The 18,583-nt window shown below is 39.2% G+C and overlaps 1 long non-coding RNA gene across 1 annotated transcript in view; it reads right to left on the bottom strand.

The window, feature by feature from the left end:
* The window catches only part of LOC122795740, a 602,006-nt gene extending 591,495 nt beyond the window's left edge, over positions 1 to 10,511 (bottom strand). Inside the window, exon 1 of the long non-coding RNA XR_006363853.1 lies at positions 10,193 to 10,511. This is a non-coding gene — a long non-coding RNA (uncharacterized LOC122795740). The remainder of the gene's footprint in view (positions 1 to 10,192) is intronic.
* Between the last annotated feature and the right edge of the window lie 8,072 nt (positions 10,512 to 18,583).

Here is an 18,583-nt window from a genome sequence, read left to right as displayed (position 1 = left end):
CATTCCTCATACTTCCACAGAATAAACTTTAACATATGAATCTGACAATTCAAATTCTGAAAATCAAAGCTGAAGAAAACACTTTTCCCCCATACTTATCAATAATCTTATCCTGGTCAGAAAGAATAGAACTGGAATTAACCAAATATTTACAGCAATAGGGCTAACTAAAGCTGAAGCTGTCAGTTCAGGCTTGGGGTGAGTATATAAAAACAAAAAAAGATTGAGGAACTTTATACATTCTACCTGCCCTTTTAGGGGCAACAGACTGACTTGTCAGGAAAACTGCAGGCAGTGACACACACCATACACACTGACACAGACAGACACACATCCTTCAAAACTGACAGAACTGGGGAAATGGGTGAAGATTCTAGGAATTCCTTTTATAAAAGCTCAAACATCCTGAAGAACTGATAAACGTCAATGTTCTCCCCCTGAAAACACTGGCACATTCTGGAAATAGTCTTAGAAAAAGTGAACCCCCCCCCCATAGGGATAATCAGAAACTGATCTACCATCAGAGTCCAATTCAGAAATTGGAGGAGAAAACCCTGTTATCTGTCCCTGTATCTACCTGTTCAGATTCAGAATCTTAACCTTTCAGGAAAAGAAACCACCTTATAGGAAGGATCAATAGCATGAATTAAACCCCAAGCCAAACCCAGTAAACTACTCCTTTCTAAGGAAGTTTGAAGTAGAGTTGATACATGTTTAATTTTCAGTTTCTTTTTGACAATAAAATGAGGCCAACAGCATTATTAATGGCACCAGCAGCTTCCCCAGGGATAGGCACAACATTCTGACACAATAGGGTAGTCTTCCTTGTTCCCTCTCCCGGGACTGGCAAGAGCGACTCTCCTTTGCCCACTCCGGGGGATCCTAACAGCCAGAGAGAAAGTGGCTGTAAGTGCTATAACAAAGGGATCTGGGATAAAAAATGAGTTGTCACAGGAAAAAGCTTTGGCCATAGCAGAGTCACCCACCCGCAGCCGAGGCAAATTTTTAGCCTACTGTGGTGGCAAAGACTAACTGCTTAACTTACTGTTGGTATCGGTAGCTTGTTCCATGGTCAAGTCAAAAATGGTGCCTCTTCCCCAGGAAATCAAGCAGTGCATGTTGGTAAAAAATTAAAATTGTTTTAAATCAAATTTTTCTCCCAAAAAAAACCCAGTAATAAACACTTTGCTATTCCCCAAAAGTAAAATAAACAATTTCTCCACAGAAAAAAATGGTTTCAACTATTTAAAACAACTACTAAACTGAAAGGGAAAAAAACTCAAATTTAAAAGTATAGCCAAGTCACAGCAGTCCATTAAAATCACTCACTCCAAGGTTAAAAATAACTTTGCTACGCAGGAAAGTGCAATAAAATAATATTTGTTTTATGTGGAAGGTTGTTCCCCCAATAGGAACTTACCCACCCAGCAATGGAACAGCACAAGCCAACCACTGATAGTCAAAAGCCCCCAGAAAAACACTATATTCAAAGATAGTAAAGCTCTGAAGGGCTTGGTGCCTAAACCTGCCTTTTTAGTCAGCCCAACTTCAGCTGACTAATGGTTTGATCACGTATAAGGTGCCCTACAGCATTGTAAGCTGGCCCATTATTTTAGCCTATGAAGATATAACCCATATGTAGCTAAGGCTGCTGCAGCACTGATCAATGATGAACAACCAGACACTCTTCTCGTATAAGTCAGAAGGCAAATCAGAAAAAAATGGTTTCCATGTTGGGAACCTCAAGCCAGATGAGCAAGTTCAGATGGAGAAATTACTAGTTTTCTAAAACAAAATTAAGATCACAAGAGGAAGCCACAAGTTTCCTGGAAGTTCTTTTTTTTTTTTAAATGTAAAACCTTTTTTTTTTTTTTTAAATGTAAAACCTTTTTCAAAAACATTTTCATGAGACTACTCTGAAAAAAGGGGGAGATGTAGGCAGATGTGCTGAAACAGAAGATAAATAAACTGATAGAGGAGTGTCAGAGGTCATAGGATAACAACTCACACAAGTACTATAAAACCAGAAAAACACTTACCCTGAATGGGCGATGGTTCTTTTATTGGCACTAACAAGAAACTCCTTTCCATTTGCTTATATATGATTTTCTAGTAAAAGGATTCCTTGTCTCCATTAACATCTACTGCACATCCTCAGAAAACTATCATCTAGGAAAAAAAAAAAAAAAAGACCCATTCATCTAAGTAGTCAGTTTGTAGTTGTTTGGGTTTGGCATGTATTAACCCCCCCCCCCCCCCAATCTAGTGTCAGTAAATCCAATGGAAAGGATGCAAAAGGATAACCATTTGCAATGTCAGGACCTGCTAGAGTGAGTTCAGAAACATGAAGACTCAATGGCTAAAAAAACAGACTTACATATACTAAGTCCGTGTTCACGGGTTCTCAGAATATTTCCTTTTCTCTGAGGTATAAATATGCTGAAGTTGGTATATATACACACATTTAGAGGGTTGTAGGGGCTTGCCCCCACCCCCATTGGGGATGTAGGGGGGCTTGCCACTTATGCAATAAAGAATTTTAAAGGAGAAGAGGGATCTTTGAAGACTCACCTTTTTCCTAGGTTTAAGGTCTTATTTTTTTTATTTTTTTTTGGCTTGTCAGCACTCAGCATTTCGAGTGGCATGATTTCAATAGAAAGTTGTAGAAAAGCCCATAGAAACGTATCTGCCCAAGGTAAAGAAAAAGCATCTGTCTTCTATGCCTTCTTACATGGAGTCCTGAAGCAAAATTTTGTCAGTTGATTGAGAGGAGGCAAAAGGTCTATCTTAGGAATTCCTCACAGATAGATTATATCTCAGAAGCCTCCTAATTCAGTTTCCATTCATGAGGGTCTGCCTTGGTCCTGCTCAGCTCATCTGCCACATAATTTTGCTATGACAGAATGTAGGATGCCCAAGAGTGAGACTTTGCTGTAAAGCTAAATCCCATGCTAACATGGCTGCACTGTTTCACAACTTTGGAGCAGGACGGGAGAATGGAAAACCTGGATTCTAAGAAATTCGAAGTCTCCACCAATTAATTTCTCTTTTCACAAGTTCCTGAACTGGAATTTGAAAGGACAATGGGTGGTGATGCTGTGACCCAACTGATTCCAAATACAATCGTATTTTTCTCATGTAGAGTCTTGTGAGAGGCATCATGAGACTCAAGGAAGCCATGAGAGACAGAATCCTGAGGTAGTCCCTTGCAGTGACAGACGTCAAAGTGAAAACCCCTTAAGTAGATCTAAATATTGATCTAGTTTTTCCTATAAAAGTAACACTCTTTGTATTGAGGTGTCCAGCAGGGATTTCAAACACAAAATCCTGTGATATGGTATCAAAAAAGGCTTTTGAATGTTCTCTTAGAACCCCAGCCTTTGTAGAAACTCTTATCCAGGAGAGAGATTCCTGACACTTTGAAAAAAAAGACCACAGAGATAAGCAAGGTGTCTTTTTGTTGTTGTTGTGTCTTTCGGCTTTTCCCAGTTAAGGGTCGCCACAATGGAACTCCGGTCAGCTAATTATTGGTGGTTGATTTTTACGTGCCGAGTTACCAGCCCTGACGTACAACCTTAAACGAAGGTACACCCATTCATGCATGTCTCCAAGCAGAAGACACTCTAGCTGAGAATCGAACCGGACAGCGTCTTACTGTGAGGCGACAACGCTACCGCAGCACCACCACCGCGGATAAGCAAGGTGTCTAAATATGGAAAAATGTGGATACCCTGTATCCTGCAATGGGCTATAATAGGAGCTAGACACTTTGGGATAGCCTCTGCTCCAAGAATGTTCACAAAGGTAGGAGAGAGAGAATTGATAATGGGATCCAAAACCTTAAGAAACGCCTGAAATATGAATAAATAGGAGTGTGATGATACGTATCTTTTCAAACTAAAGTTACTACAAAACTCAAATGAAGAAGAATGGGTAATAGGTTGTGCAGTGAAAGTATTCTGAACTTGGGCACTATCACAAACGGATTCAGGAAAGAAAGATCCAGGACTGGTCTCCGAGCATTTTCTTTCTTCGGCAGTAAAAACATTCCTAAGTAAATTCCTGAACTGAGAAGGAGGAACAGCTTCTATTACACCAGAGACAGCATATGGTGTAATACAGGAGGCAAGAGAAGGGTTTGGTCTGGTGGATGAGGAGGAATCCCTTGGAAAGAAGTAATTTACTCCCACTGCCATCTGTATCCTAGATGGATCACCTTCAGCACCCATTTGTCTGAAGCAATCTGTTGGCAAGGAGAGAAATGGAGATTCAGACTTTCTGGATGGGACAAGGGACTCACCTGGTAGGAGGGGGATGGAACAAAGGAATGCCAGGGAAGGGGTGGGGGACAAGGGTCTTTACATAGTCATTCAGACTTGTATGACTGTCCTTTGTTCTGGAGGGTTCCCACTTTCTTTTTGGAACCTTTCTTCCATTGACTTTTTAACATCTGCTTACCAGCATTCTGCTGAGATTGTTTTTTTTTTAATACCAAATACCAAAATTAGAGGGAATGCAGAGAAGCCCTTGATAAATTTAGAGAAGGAGTGATGAAAAATCCAAGAAATTCCCCGAGTCAGTTTACCGTTCTCATAACAATTTTTTTGAGCAAGCACATGGTCCAAAAACTAAGTCTCTACCCAAAGGAGAATTTCATTTTTGACCATCTTCTGGAATGTTCTGAGACTGTAACCAGGCAAACCTCCTTAAAACAGTACTTGTTGCAGCAGACCTGGAAATAGTACCTACACTGTGATAAACACATTTCAAACAATGAGTAGCAACTTGAGAAGTACAAGAAAACTAAACTAGACAGTGCAGAATTTTCCTCACAAGAGGAAGGCTAAAACATTCCTCACACTTTCACAAATAGTCAGGATAAACATATAAGCAGGACAGCTTAGAATTCTAAAAATCAAAGTTGCATAAGTAAACACTTTTTTTCCCTGAAAGTTTTACCATCCATATCAGAAGAATTAAAATTACCAAAATGTTTTGCAGCAGTTGGATTAACTAAAGCTACAGCTGTAGGGTAGGGTCTGGAATTCGTATATAAAAACTTTAAAGACCGAGGAACTTCTCAGGGCAGCAGGTTGAACGTCAGGGAATCCATAGGCTGAGAGAAACATATCATCCAATACTGAAAGCTAGAAATCCCTCTAGTAGGAAATCACAATATTGTCTAAGAGACTGGTAAACCTCAGTATTCTCCCAGTGCAAACACTGGCACATCCTGGAAATTGACTCAGAGAAAGTGCATCCCTCACAAGAAGAATCAGATGCAATATCTCCACAGAATCTGAACCAGAAACCAGAGGAGAAAAAAAACTGCATCTCTCCCTTCACAATCCCCTACATTATTCAATTCTTTAACTTCTTTAAGGAAAGATGAATCCTTTTTTCTTTTACCAGAATCCACCTTACAAAAAGAGTCAAGGGGCCTGCACAAGACCCCAGAACAAGCCCAATAAATTACTCCTATCCAGAGTAACTGACACAGAAGGGCATAAATGTATAGTTTTCCATCTCTTTGTTGAATAAAAAAGTAGGAAAAATAGATCCACTAATGCCAGCAACAGTTTTCCCAGTGATGTGCACAACATTCTGCTTTAGCAGGGCCACATTCCCTGCTCCTTCTACCACGATCAACAAGAGTGACTCTCTCTTGTCCACCGAGAAGACCCCAGCAGACACAGAAAACATGGCTAACCTTCACCCCATGGTGGCTGTATGGACTAATACCAGAGGTATCTAAAGAAAAACATGACTGGTCTGAAGAACCAGCTTTGGCCACAGCAGAGTCACCCACCTGTGGCTGAAGCAAATTACCAGGAAACCACAGGCTAAAGGCTCTCAGTCCACTCCAACAAACAACCGCAAATGGTTATAAATTAATTTATTGTAAGCGCTTTTGCTGGAAGAAATTATCCAGCTTCCTCAGACAAAAAACACTTTTACCATTGAACACACACTTACAATTTCATTTGAAAAACAGGCTACCAATGAACTTAATTGAGCCTCAGTTCACATATAGAGGAGGCTCGTATTTGAAAAGCTTGGTCGAGAATCCTAAAAAAACAGTCAAGGGCCACATATGGATGTACAAATGTGGCAGATGCCATCAATGTCATTACATTAAAAAAATTAGTGACAGAGAATATGTTCTAAATGCTAAATTTAATTGCGATTCTCAAGGGGTATTCTACACAGCAGTTTGTTACCACTGTGTGGCTTTCTATATAGGGAAAATCGAAAGAAAAATTAAACAAAGAATTTATGAACACACATATAGTATCAGTAATTCAGTCGTCACGAATGCATTGGCAAAACACATTTTAGAATGTCCCACGCATAGGTTTTCCTTTGTACTCTTAGAAAAATAGAGAGAAACTTAAGAGGGGGTCCCTGGGAGCTGGCATTGGAGGAAGCTGAATTAGCATGGCAAATTCGGACAGGAGCTCACACTTTTTGCCAGGGCTAAATGAAACATTGCCCATAAAATGCTTATTAAAAAAGAAAGCTTTAGCTAGGTGAAGGTGGGTTATTTGCTGTATTAAGTAAGCTTTAAATGTGTGCATTGTCTGTTACTATACCGATTAAACTTTCATACTTGTCAATCGCATATTGTTATTTACAAGGCGTAGTACAGTCTAGTCTGTATAGTTTATTCTGTACACATGTATGTTCAAATGGCCTTCAGTTACTTTTCATTTTCTACTTTGGGCGTACATAAGTTAGTTCCAAATTGTATTTTACATTTCAGTTTTACTTTTGTTGGCTAGGATGTCACATTTTCCAAACTATAAATATCAAGTTTAGTATTTGTTCCATCATGGTTTTCAATAACAATCGTATGGACAGCAAGAATATGCGAGTACTCGATGGTTGTATATGGTGCTTATATATTGTTAATCATGTATTTTTTAATTAAAGCATAATCTGCACATTTTTACTTGTACATAATAGTACTGGCAACTTTGAATGTTTTTAAAATTGCAGTCAGTATGTGGCTGGACTGGAATTTTGACTATCATGGTTTCTGTGATGGTTTAATGCTGTCTAGCTTTAATTTTTACTTGTACATAATAGTACTGGCAACTTTGAATGTTTTTAAAATTGCAGTCAGTATGTGGCTGGACTGGAATTTTGACTATCATGGTTTCTGTGATGGTTTAATGCTGTCTAGCTTTAATTTTTAATGTGCTTGCATGACATCAGGAGGCTCAATGAATTTCATTGGCAGCCTGTTTTTCAAATGAAATGGTAAAAGTGTCTTTTGTCTGAGGAAGCTGGAGAATTTCTTCCAGCGAAAGCGCTTACAGTAAATTAATTTATAACCATTTGCAGTTGTTTGTTGGAGTGGACGGAGAGCCTTTAGCCTGTGGTTTCCCGAGTTTTGTCTAATTTTTCGTTGTTTTGAAGCACACTACCAGTTTGCCACATTGATAAAAGCTCAACAAACCTTTTTGGGGGAAGATGGAAGAAGGTTGAACTGAGGGGCCGGTAGTTTGTTCCATGGTCAAGCAGAAAATTGTGCTAATTTAATGAGGAAGCTTAGCGGTAATTGTTGGAAATATAGAAGGTAGCAAAACCATAAACTTAAAGGCACATTCTTTTTCTGTCTGGGACTGGAGAAAGTGCTTAAACAGTTCCTCCACTGAAAAAAAATACTCAAAAATTTGTAATAACCTTTTACCTGAAAAGTAAAAAAGTGTGATTCTGTTTAAGAGCAAATAAAAATCAAGAGACAGTCAATGAATACTTTTTCCTAGCTTAACTATACTTGTTCCTTACAAAACATTAAACAAAAGTAAAAAAAAAAAAAGTGATGTGAAAGTTTTTTCATCCTGAAGTGAACTTATCTGCTCAGCAATGGGATAGCATTAGCATGTTGTGAATCTTCGAAAGCCTGCAAAGCAGCACTCCTCTCTACATCATGAAAGCTGTGAGAAGCTTGGTACCCAAACTTGAATTTTTAGTCAGCTCAGTTCAAGCTAATCTTTTGGGAGTGTGGAAGGTGCCTTGACACTTTGGAAGCTGGCCGGCTGACATATCCTATGCAGGATAAAACCTACACCTAAGGTCATCACAGCACTGATCAATATGAAGAAGATTTAATGGAACTGTACCCTCCTTTTGACTGTTGTCACAACTACACAGTGGTGTGTTTCATTATGATTACATTTAACTTCTGGTTTTGCACATCCATTATGTGGGTACATGCATGCACACACTTGAGCACGTACACAAACGTACATGGACAAACGTGCATCTGAAGTGTGCAGTCAAAATGGTCCAGTTTCTGAATCATATTAAAGGAGGAAGCAAAAGAAAGAAGAAAATGGGGTTCAATACTTCAGTCCAGATAGAAATGTAAAAAAGGACCCATTCAGAAAGTGTAGCTTAAAAAATTGCATGAGTGGAAAGTGAAGACAAACACCAAGGCCTAGCATTTTGATGGGCCTCAATCAGTTATTAAAGTATTTTCTTTTCTTTAGCAGTTTGCAGTGAAATCTAATCATGCACTCCAAACAGGACTGTGAATTCTTAATGTACTTTAAAGGAAAACAAAATATTCTGTCAACTGTTCATATTCCACATGGAAAGAGGAAGCAACACAACTGTATTCTTAAAATTGTTACTTCCGGGGCTATTTCACTGGTACAGAAAAAAAGAATCCATCTATACTATAAGGAATCTAGGCATGCGAATGGGGAAGTCAGAAAAATGACCAGCAATAGGAAAGACAAAAAAAAAAAGCATCAATGAGGCTGACTGCTGTACGTCTGTGTAGCTGCCTTCAAACTGAAATGTAATTAAATTCACAAGTAAAACCTGTAACAGGCAATTTTGCATGAGCATTAGAATATAGGCAGGACACAACAACCCACCGCAACATCACTAATGCTGAAAGCTGTATAAAAAATAAAAGGAAAACATCAGGGTCCCTGGCCCCTCTCCCCTTTCCGAACAGAGAACAGTCACAGTTGCTATTACTAAAGGACTTTAGTTAAGGGGACACAGCAGGTAAAACATACAAACAGGAAGGATATAAAGATGCAAACTCTCAAAACTAAAAATAAGTGCTTCTGGAAGCATACAAATCAAATATAAGATTTTTCAAATAAAAATTAAGCAACTGCAATCTTTTTTTTTTTTTTGTAGGAGTACTATGACTGCTATACCTTTTACTTGTGTATACTAGATACTATAACAAGTACATTTTCTTTGACAGACAAAAAAAAGAGCATTGACATACACAGCTCATTACTTCAGTAACCAGCACAGCATAGCTACAAGAATTTGATGCCAATGTTTCACTACACAAACAGCACATGCGCAAAAAGGACGCTGCATCAAGAAGCACCACACTTAGTGCAAGTATTAGCAATGTTTTAACTCCACCATTAAAACAACACCAGTGCACAAATAAATGCTACACACTGGACTTCCAAAACAGCAAGTTAGCTGTGCCCTCATCAGTTCCACCCCCCCCCCCCCCCCCACCCCCGAAAAAAAAAAAGATCTCAGCAAACTAGACTTTATGGCAAGGGGAGTAAATAAATTAGAAGTAATGCAGATGCCTCGTTCAGCTGTTAAAATAAAATAAGGAGGCAGCAGACAATAAACAACATGGCAAAGGTTGGCAGAATTATGAACGGATTCAAAGAAATCTATTGCTACAGAAAGCATGGAGTCCACAGTAATATTAGAAAAAAATTCTGCCAGAGATCCAGAAAGACAACAATAAACCTGACACTTCATCCACTTCTTCAACTTAAAAGTATCGGAGCTGAAGGAATACAGATGGAGCACTCAGACTCCACTGCAAGACTGCAGATGTCAAACACCCAAAGGAGACACTGTATCACCTGGTAGTCAAAACGGAACAAATAATGGAGAAACAAGTGGATTTTTCAGGACAGGGCAAGAAGGAACAAGTGTCAAATTGAGGGAGTTCTGAGAAGATGGAAGACATGGGCTGTAAAATATTTCACCAGTAGCACTTAGTCTGGGGGTCTTCCAGAACAGAAAATGAAATCAGAATCAAGCACTCCCAGACTCCATGTCTTGACAGTTTCAGCAGTAACAAACAGGGCAAGACCAGTCATGCTTTAAAAGGAGCCATTTGCTTTGAAAGAACAGATTTTATCAACATTTGGAAGATCATCAGTAACAAGTGTAGGCTTACCATATGTCCGGTTTTCCCCGGACATGTCCTCTTTTTGTGCTCCTGTCCAAGCGTCCGGGCGGTGTTTAAAACGTCCGCGACTAGTCCGGATTTTACAATCCCGACTCAGAATTCGAAACTACGCATGCGCGAAAGGTAGAAGAGCTCGCGCAAGTCGCGAGAGCGGCGAGACTGTGCTTGCGCGGGGAGAAGCAGAATTGTATGTGTCAAGGAGGGTCTGGGGAGGACCCTCAGCAACAGGTCGTCGGAGACAGACTCGAAGTGAGACTCTCACATTTCATTCCACTTATTTTATTTTGTAACAGTCTATTGTTTGCAGTGTCTGGCCACATCTCCGTAACATGAATGATTATGTGGTGGTGGGTGGGGGGTGTTGTCTTTCTAAACATGAATGAGTTCAATGACTTTATAAAGTGATGCAGTAAAATGCTGGTTGAAAAACTATTGCTTTAAATAAAGCATATTAGTCAAATACTTACTTTCTGTCCGTTCATAGGTAAAAAAATGCCATTTACTTAGTGCATCATTTACTAATAACAGTCAACTTTGTGCTTTCCTTTTGCCTAGTGAGTGACATTCAGTCAATCAGTTAAACAGACCAAAGCTTCTAATCAGCTGTTGAACATATGTAATAGTACTACTGGATCTTATCTGATTATCACAAAAAATAATATTAATTGCTTGCACTGAGCTTTTACTTTTTATTTTTCATTTGTATTCTGGGTAGTGCAGTGATCTTACTGTACCATTTAGAGGTACAGCATGTGTGAGTATATCCAGGAGTGGCCTTAGGTCAACTGGTGCCCTAGGCAAAAGGGCTCCATGGCGCCCCCCACCACACAATCTGGTGCCCCCATCCTAGTCTACTTACACCAAATAAATACTGGAAAAGCGCCCCTACTAGAGCAGCGCCCTAGGCGGCCGCCTAGTTGGCTTATGCCTAAGGCCGGCCATGAGTATATCACAAATGTAAAGAAGACATGAATTTATATGCAGTCTAATACATACATACACAAATATTACAGATCTATACAAACTGTGCACATGACCAGTTGAAAGGTTAATTACAAACAAGCTGGATAAGAGAGGAAGAAAGGCATATGTTGTCACTTTGGAGTCTATTGGAATCTGTTGTTTCAAACAAACTTGATTAAATAGCTTAATTAAACTAGTAGTAGTAGAATAGGGAAAGGAGAGAAAAGAGAAAAAAGAAGTGAGTAAGTACAGGAGACTAAAGACTGATTAAAGATTTTAGTAGAGTTGCCAGGATGACTAAATGCAGTTGAAGGATTGAGCAGAGCCAGGAAAGGGAGTACAATTTAAGTAATATGACAAGACTGGTTGCATTGGCATGAAGCTTGTATAAGTAGGTGTTTCCTAAGTCCATTTCTAAACTCTGTACATGAGGGGTATTCTCTTATGTAGGTTGGCAGTGGTTTCTGGAGTTTAGGTGCTAGTGTGGAGAAAACATTACTGATGCTGTATAGTTCAGTTACAGGTGTAATCAGAGAGAAGATGAATTTTGCAAGATGTCTTAGGTTATATGATGAGGTTTTAGAAGAGATTGTGTGCTGGAGGTGAGAATGGGTCAGGTGGAAGGGTTGTTTTAGTGGTGGGAAGTTAGCAGGCAGTCAGGTCTTTGATAACCATTCATCTGGCTTTAGAGAAGATTGTGCAGCAGTGTTGTTGTTGAGATGAGTTTATGATAAGATAACATTATTTTATCGAAAATGATTTGTAGGGTGCTTGTATTTTTCTTTGATGCTCTGGCAATGATTTATAGTCTGTACTATAACTGGGCAAGCAGAATCCATGTGCCTATGGCTGCCCTTCCTGTGGTATCATATAGATGGGGAGACTTCTGTCCCAGAAAAGTAGCAAGTTCATTTTCTTGTCTGCTTTTTCAATGTGGTTCTGGAAATTAGTCAGACAGATTCCTATTATTTGACTAAAGTAGTTGTTCATTGGTGAAATAGTTTATACTTGTTAAGCAATGTGTAGTGAGCTTTGGTGGACCTTTGATGTTTGCTATGTACTAATATTTTTTAGAGGGGATTAATAAGAGGTTGTGTTATAGAAGCCACTGGTTGAGGGAATAAAGGTAATCCTGGAGTTGAGTTTATATCATAATGTGTGACTGGCTTGATCTGGAGATGACCATGTTATCTGCATATAGTATGATTGCCTCATAGGTCATAAGAGAGTGTATTAATGAACACAGTGATAAGAAGAAGTGCAAGAATGGATCCTTGAGGAATGGCTTTATGGAATGGCATAGCAGTAGTAAAGGAAGTTCCTAATTTCACATTAAAGTATCCAGGGTAGGAGTCTTTACTAATTCCATTTTCTATTAGCTTGTCCAGGAGAAGTGAGTGGTCAATTAGTTTGAATGCATTTGTCAAATCTATGATGATTGCCCCAGTAAGATTTTCTTTGTCCATGTTGCTCAGGATTTGGCTTATGGTCCAAAGGCTATCATGATACTGCAACCCAACCTCCCATAACCTGTGTTGCTTTTTGAAGAGAAGAAGATATTGATGGATGTATCCTGTTAACTGAGTGCAGATTACTTTTTCTAGGATTATACCAAATGTGGGGTGTACAGATTTAGAAATGGGAGGGCGCTCTGTTTTTTATTTATTTTTTTTTTTTTTGAGGAACAGGTTCTCCCAGATATTGGGCATATTGTTTGTTCAAAAGAGGTTATAAGAGTGAATAAGATTGAACAAGGGAAGTGGTTAGGAAATCTTTGCATAGCTCGGTGAACCAAGGGTTGATGTCTGAAACAGGTGAGGAATTAATGGTAATTTGATCTGGAAGAGTTGCTATACTTATTATCTGATACATTAGAAGTAAAAGGAAGGAGCAAAAGGAAGGAAGAAGTGTGAAGAGGAGGGTGGTGATAAGGGATGGAGGTGGAAGGGGGTGGGAGGTGAAGACTCTTGGTAGATTGCTGAATTTATGGTGATTAGACTGGTGTTGTTGCAATTTAGGAATTTGGAGGGAGTGTTTTCTGGAGTCTTGTATCCTGTGAGTAGATTTATCTCATGACAGAAATTGTTTAGGTTTATTCAGGAGAGAATGCTGTCTGTACTTGTAATAAGCATTCTTATGTCTGCAGATAGCTTATTGATGAGATTTTATTGTGTGGTGAAGTAGCAACATAATTGAGTGGTAGGATTTTCTTTCCACTGGGACCAAGCTTTGTCTTTCAGTTGTAGGAGTTGTTTTGAGTTCGTTACTATTCAGTTATTTTAGTGGATTTAGTAGTAGTGCAGCTGTGGAAAATATTTCTATTTAGGGGAGAAAGTGGTTTATTTAAGTGTTGAACACTGAAGAGTGGGACACATTCAAGTGGTGTTATAGGCTGTCAATGTTGTCACTGAATTTTGGACTAAATGATACCAGTCTGGAAGAGGTCTTAAGGTGTTGGTTGACTGTAGTGAAAGTTATGGGGCAGTGGTCACTAAAAGATGGGGTTGAATAGTAAGGTATAAAATAGGCTAAAGATTGTTTATGGTAACTATGTCTAGTAGGGAATGGCTGGAGGAGTTTGTGTTGGGTCATGTAGGCTCAGATGTTAGTTACATCAGCTTTAGCTTGGCCAGAAGCTCTGTCACATCTTTGACAGGTCCAGAAAAACTGTGGTTAAAGTCTCCTTGAATAAAGAGATTGCATTTTTGGGGGTGATGGTAAGCATGTTATTTATGATTTATTGAAATTTGGAAAGGGAGGTTGGGTGGGAAGTATATGAAAGGGTTTACCATCAAATATTGGAAGTGCATCAGTGTGAGTGCTTGGAATGCTGAACTTAAATGTCAAAACTTGAAATAATTTCCCTCCCTAATGTTGAACATGGTAAATTTTAAGTTAGTCATTCAATATTTCTGGGAGTTGTGCGCAAAAACCCATTTGCTGTCTCGGACGTAGAACAGGAATAGGGTTTTGGAATTGTAGAATCGATAAAACATTTTGTGACATTATGAAATCTTGAAAAGAGATTTTTGAACAAGTGTCAGTTGAACGGATGCACTTCAACTATTTGATGGTAAACCATGTGAAAGCTAGTAGGAGGATTGCTTCCTTAGGAAACTTTGAGTACCAATTTGGATAAGTCAGTTGAAGCATTGGCTTTTGCTACTATTGTGTGGCTAGGTTTAGACTTGTAAAGTACACATGTACCCACTAAATGCATAGTAACAGGTCTTGTGTTATGTGAGTGGTTGTATGATGGAAGAATGTGCTGGAAGTTTGATGTGTTGTTTTAAGCCATGATTCTGTGACTGCTAGTATTTCGGGTTTGTGTCAGGAGACAAATGTACTAACTTGATCGTTTATTTTTGATATGTTGTACAATGGAGTGCAGTTAGTTGGATGTGCAGAAGACTTATGGGCAAGATTGCTTGTTGAAGTAGGGACATTTGTAACAAGTGACTTTCTACAGCCTATTCCACACACAAAATGCTAAAGCACTTCAGCCTTGACTGCAAATACAATACTGTCATTTATTTTTGAATGCTGGTAATACAGTACTGACTGATGGGCATCTGTAGATTGTCCCCCCAACACCTTGCACTTGGGCAGTTGCCCCCTTCTCCCCACCCTAGCCATGAATCTGTAAAGAAGTTATTTCAAGAGTGGTTTCATCAAAGACTTTTCAGTTCCTTCACAAATTGCCAGGCTACAGAGGTGCTTTTTCCTAGTTAAAAATGGTAGAGAAAAGTATACTTGGGGGGGAATTAAGGGTAAGCATAATACTCCTGCACTAAGCTACTAGGCAACAGGTTTGACCAAGGCAAATAAACTATTTTAGACATTTCACTGTAGAATAAAACAGAATAAACAGTTTCTTTGAAAAGTTAGGGTTGTCATTTCAGAATGTCAACTTCTTCCTTGGAATGGAAAATTGACTATGTAGTTGTCATTCACTATTCTCTAGTCACACAACTTTATAGTACTTGTCTGTTGGCCTGAATGAGGTGATTTGATGAACTATGGGCTAGTTTATGGGAGTTACATGCTCAGGACAGATTCTATGAGAAGTTTATGCTCCTGTGGACCACGATCAGCAGCATTTGTTTTGATGGTGGGTGGGGGTAAACTAATTTACTTGGGATTCAGCTATCCCTGACCTCGTCTGTGCTACCACTGTATCTATGTGCATCTTTGACAGTGTTTATTTTCTGATGTACCCTTTAGCTACAGTACTATGTGGATGTTTATCTGCTGTATATTTAACTCCCTTGCAGTGGTAGTTATAATTTGGATTCAGTAGGTTACGCACTGCACTGTATGTGAAATTGCTTGACTAAGGAAGGAGGCATAACACAGACTGAAACTGTACAGTTTGCTGTATTACTAAAAGACTGCCTGATCTCTAGATAATAATAATGTATTCATGGGTATCCAGGGAAACCACTCACTGTCTATTTCCAGGAAGTATCAGATGCAAGGCATCTCCTGGCACTAGGTGTTTCACTAAAACAGTGAACTTTACATGCATGTTTTATTGTTTTTTTTTCAGGTGATTACAATCCTAATTATTGCAGTAAGCACTTTATTGAAAGAAGAATAATAAAAAATGTTGGTATTTTGCTGTTTTCACTAACATGAATAAAGAAGGTCTACTCATGAGTTAGTCCTTTGCTTTGCTGGAAAGGCAGTGCTCCTTGTGATAATTTGTTTCTTTACGAATACATTAAAAGATGTCTCAGAACATGTTTCTGATGTTTTTTTCTTTCCTGCTGGGATAAAAACATAAAAAACAACTTTTAAAAATTACTACACTGGTATTAACAGGACATCATTTTATGTTAAATTTCTTGTTCCTAGATGTTTTGGGTCTGTTCTATATATTTATGAAGACATACAAAATTTGTGTAAGGAAACATATATTTCTATTCTTGATTAATGTAGAAGAATAAAAGACGTCGCTTATTTTATGACACTGCTTGAAATGTAGTCATGCAGATCACATGTGGCACCTATGTTTTATTTGCAGTACTTCCAGTTCAAAATACAGTCATGTTTGTTTAAGGCTTGTTTATTCTGTCTATTTTGCTCTTAAAGCTACATGAAATACTATTATGGATACTGGCTTATGGCAAGCAAACTCTCACAGTGCCAGAGCCCCTGGGAACTGAGTTAAACAGTAAACAAAGTGATTCATGTTATTGGATAAGGCTGATGGGTATAAATCTCTGCATGAAGAACTTAGCTCAGAATCCCATTTGGCTGTTTGTAAGCTTTACAACATCTGTTGACAAAAACTATAAGATATATGTACGTTTGTACTTCCTTTATCTGCAAATAAGACCAGTTAGATTCACAGAAGTCAGGCAGCTCTCAAGAAATAATTTAGTCTTGAGAAAATATAATTGTTTAAGAACATACCATAATTATAGAGTAGGTCACGGTTGCAGTAGTCCTAACTACTGGGAGTTTCCGATGCCAAGCCTGACTTTAGAGTTCATTAACCTTCCCTCCTTAAGGTCTATTACACATCCATTTACTGAAGATGTGAGGATGCTTCCAGTGTAAGACTTAGATCTGTCCTTGCCACTTTAAAGTTTTCTTCCCCAGAAAACCATAGGGCATCTACCCAGAAAGCTAAGGAGTAAGGCCTTTGAGTAACGGTAAGGGAGACAGAGAAAGAAAGGTGCTTAAATTCTAAGTAGAGGGAAGGAATAAGAGGAGAAAATGTTCCCTGAAGATATTCAATCTGAGCAGACGCAAGGCTCTGTATGAGAAGGGGTAGTATAAGCATAGGGAACCACAGCCAAGCCCAGGGAGCCCACACACAGAGTGACTGGAAGCTAGGAACAAATGTGGTACTATAACAATGATCTACTTGAAAATCTGCTGTTATGGAAGTGTACACCTCTGCACTATTAATCTTCAGTTAGATAGCTGTTGCAGTGGTAATGACTACTGGATAGGTTCCCATCATTCACAGGGATAGAAATATGGCCTGAATGGAAGGGACATGTTGTAATATACCCTGCAGAATGGCCATATCAAACCCAGCTTTTGCCCTGTAAGAAACATTCAGTTTGTAGTGTTTGGAAAAGGTATAAATACAGGACCATATTGCTGCTTCTTAGATACCCTTGGTACTCGCCTTCTTGAAGAAGGCCATGGTAGTAGCTGCAATTCTAGTGTTATAGGCTTTGACAGTACCCTCTATTTTCTTTCCTTTGGAGGCATAACAGAATATGAAGCAAAGGGCCAGCTATTTGCGAATTATCTGTTTGTACATGGCTGTGTCTTCCTTCTCTTTGGCTAATGACATGAGCAACTGATTGGAGCTTCTAACATCAATTATCCTTTGGAAATTATATCACAGTTGCCTGTTTTCATTTAGAGAATGCAGTATTCTGCCCCCTGTTTTGGAGACTGGGAAAGAAGATAGGTAAATGAATGGCTTCTAGGACTGACTCTGTCACTGTGGAAGAATAAAAATGGCCTGAAGTTCTGATATCCTTCTTGCAGTAATGATGTTTACCAGTGAAGCCATTTTCCTTGTTAGATATTTGAAGGGATCACTAACTGTAGAATCAAAAGGTGACTGGGTCGCTGTTTCCTAGGGCATAATTTAAGTCCTAATGAGGACAAGTTCTCTTTCTGAGAGGTCTCAAATGAAGGGCCCTTTTTAGGAAGTGTTTAACAGGAAGTATTCCAGGAGACCCTGGAGAGATGGAGATATGCTCTAGAGAGAAGAGGAATGAGGGTCAGCAGGACTAGGACTAAGACAGAATATAGGTGTGTGAATGAGAGGGAGGATAGAGGAATGGTGAGGATGCAAGGAGTAGAGGTGGTGAAGGTGGATGAGTTTAAATACTTGGGATCAGTAGTTCAGAGTAATGGTGAGTGTGGAAGAGAGGTGAAGAAGAAAGTACAGGCAAGATGGAGTGGGTGGAGAAGAGTGCCAGGAGTGATTTGTGACAAACGAGTACCAGTAAGAGTGAAAGGGAAGGTCTACAAGAGGGTAGTGAGACCAGCTATGTTATATGGGTTGCAGACAGTGGCATTGACAAAAAGGCAGGAGTTAGAGCTGGATGTGGCAGAGTTAAAGATGTTAAGATTTGCACTGGGTGTGACAAGGGTGGACAGGATTAGGAATAAGTATATTAGAGGGTCAGCCCACGTTGGAAGGTTTGGAGACAAAGCCAGAGAGGCAAGATTATGTTGGTTTGGACGTGCTGAGGAGGGATGTTGAGTATATTGGGGAAAAAGATGCTAAGGATGAAGCTATCAGGTAACAGGAAAAGAGGAAGGCCTAAGATAAGGTTTATGGATGTGGTGAGAGAGGACATGCAGGTGGTTGGTGTGACAGAGCAAGATGCAGACAACAGGAAGAAATGGAAACAGATGATCTGCTGTGATGACACA

Source organism: Protopterus annectens, chromosome 2.part2 (genome assembly GCF_019279795.1).
Source record: "Protopterus annectens isolate FY-2018-M chromosome 2.part2, PAN1.0, whole genome shotgun sequence".
NCBI lineage: Eukaryota > Metazoa > Chordata > Ceratodontiformes > Protopteridae > Protopterus > Protopterus annectens.
The sequence above is the reverse complement of the archived record's forward strand: the minus strand, read 5'-3'. Positions and strand labels throughout refer to the sequence as shown.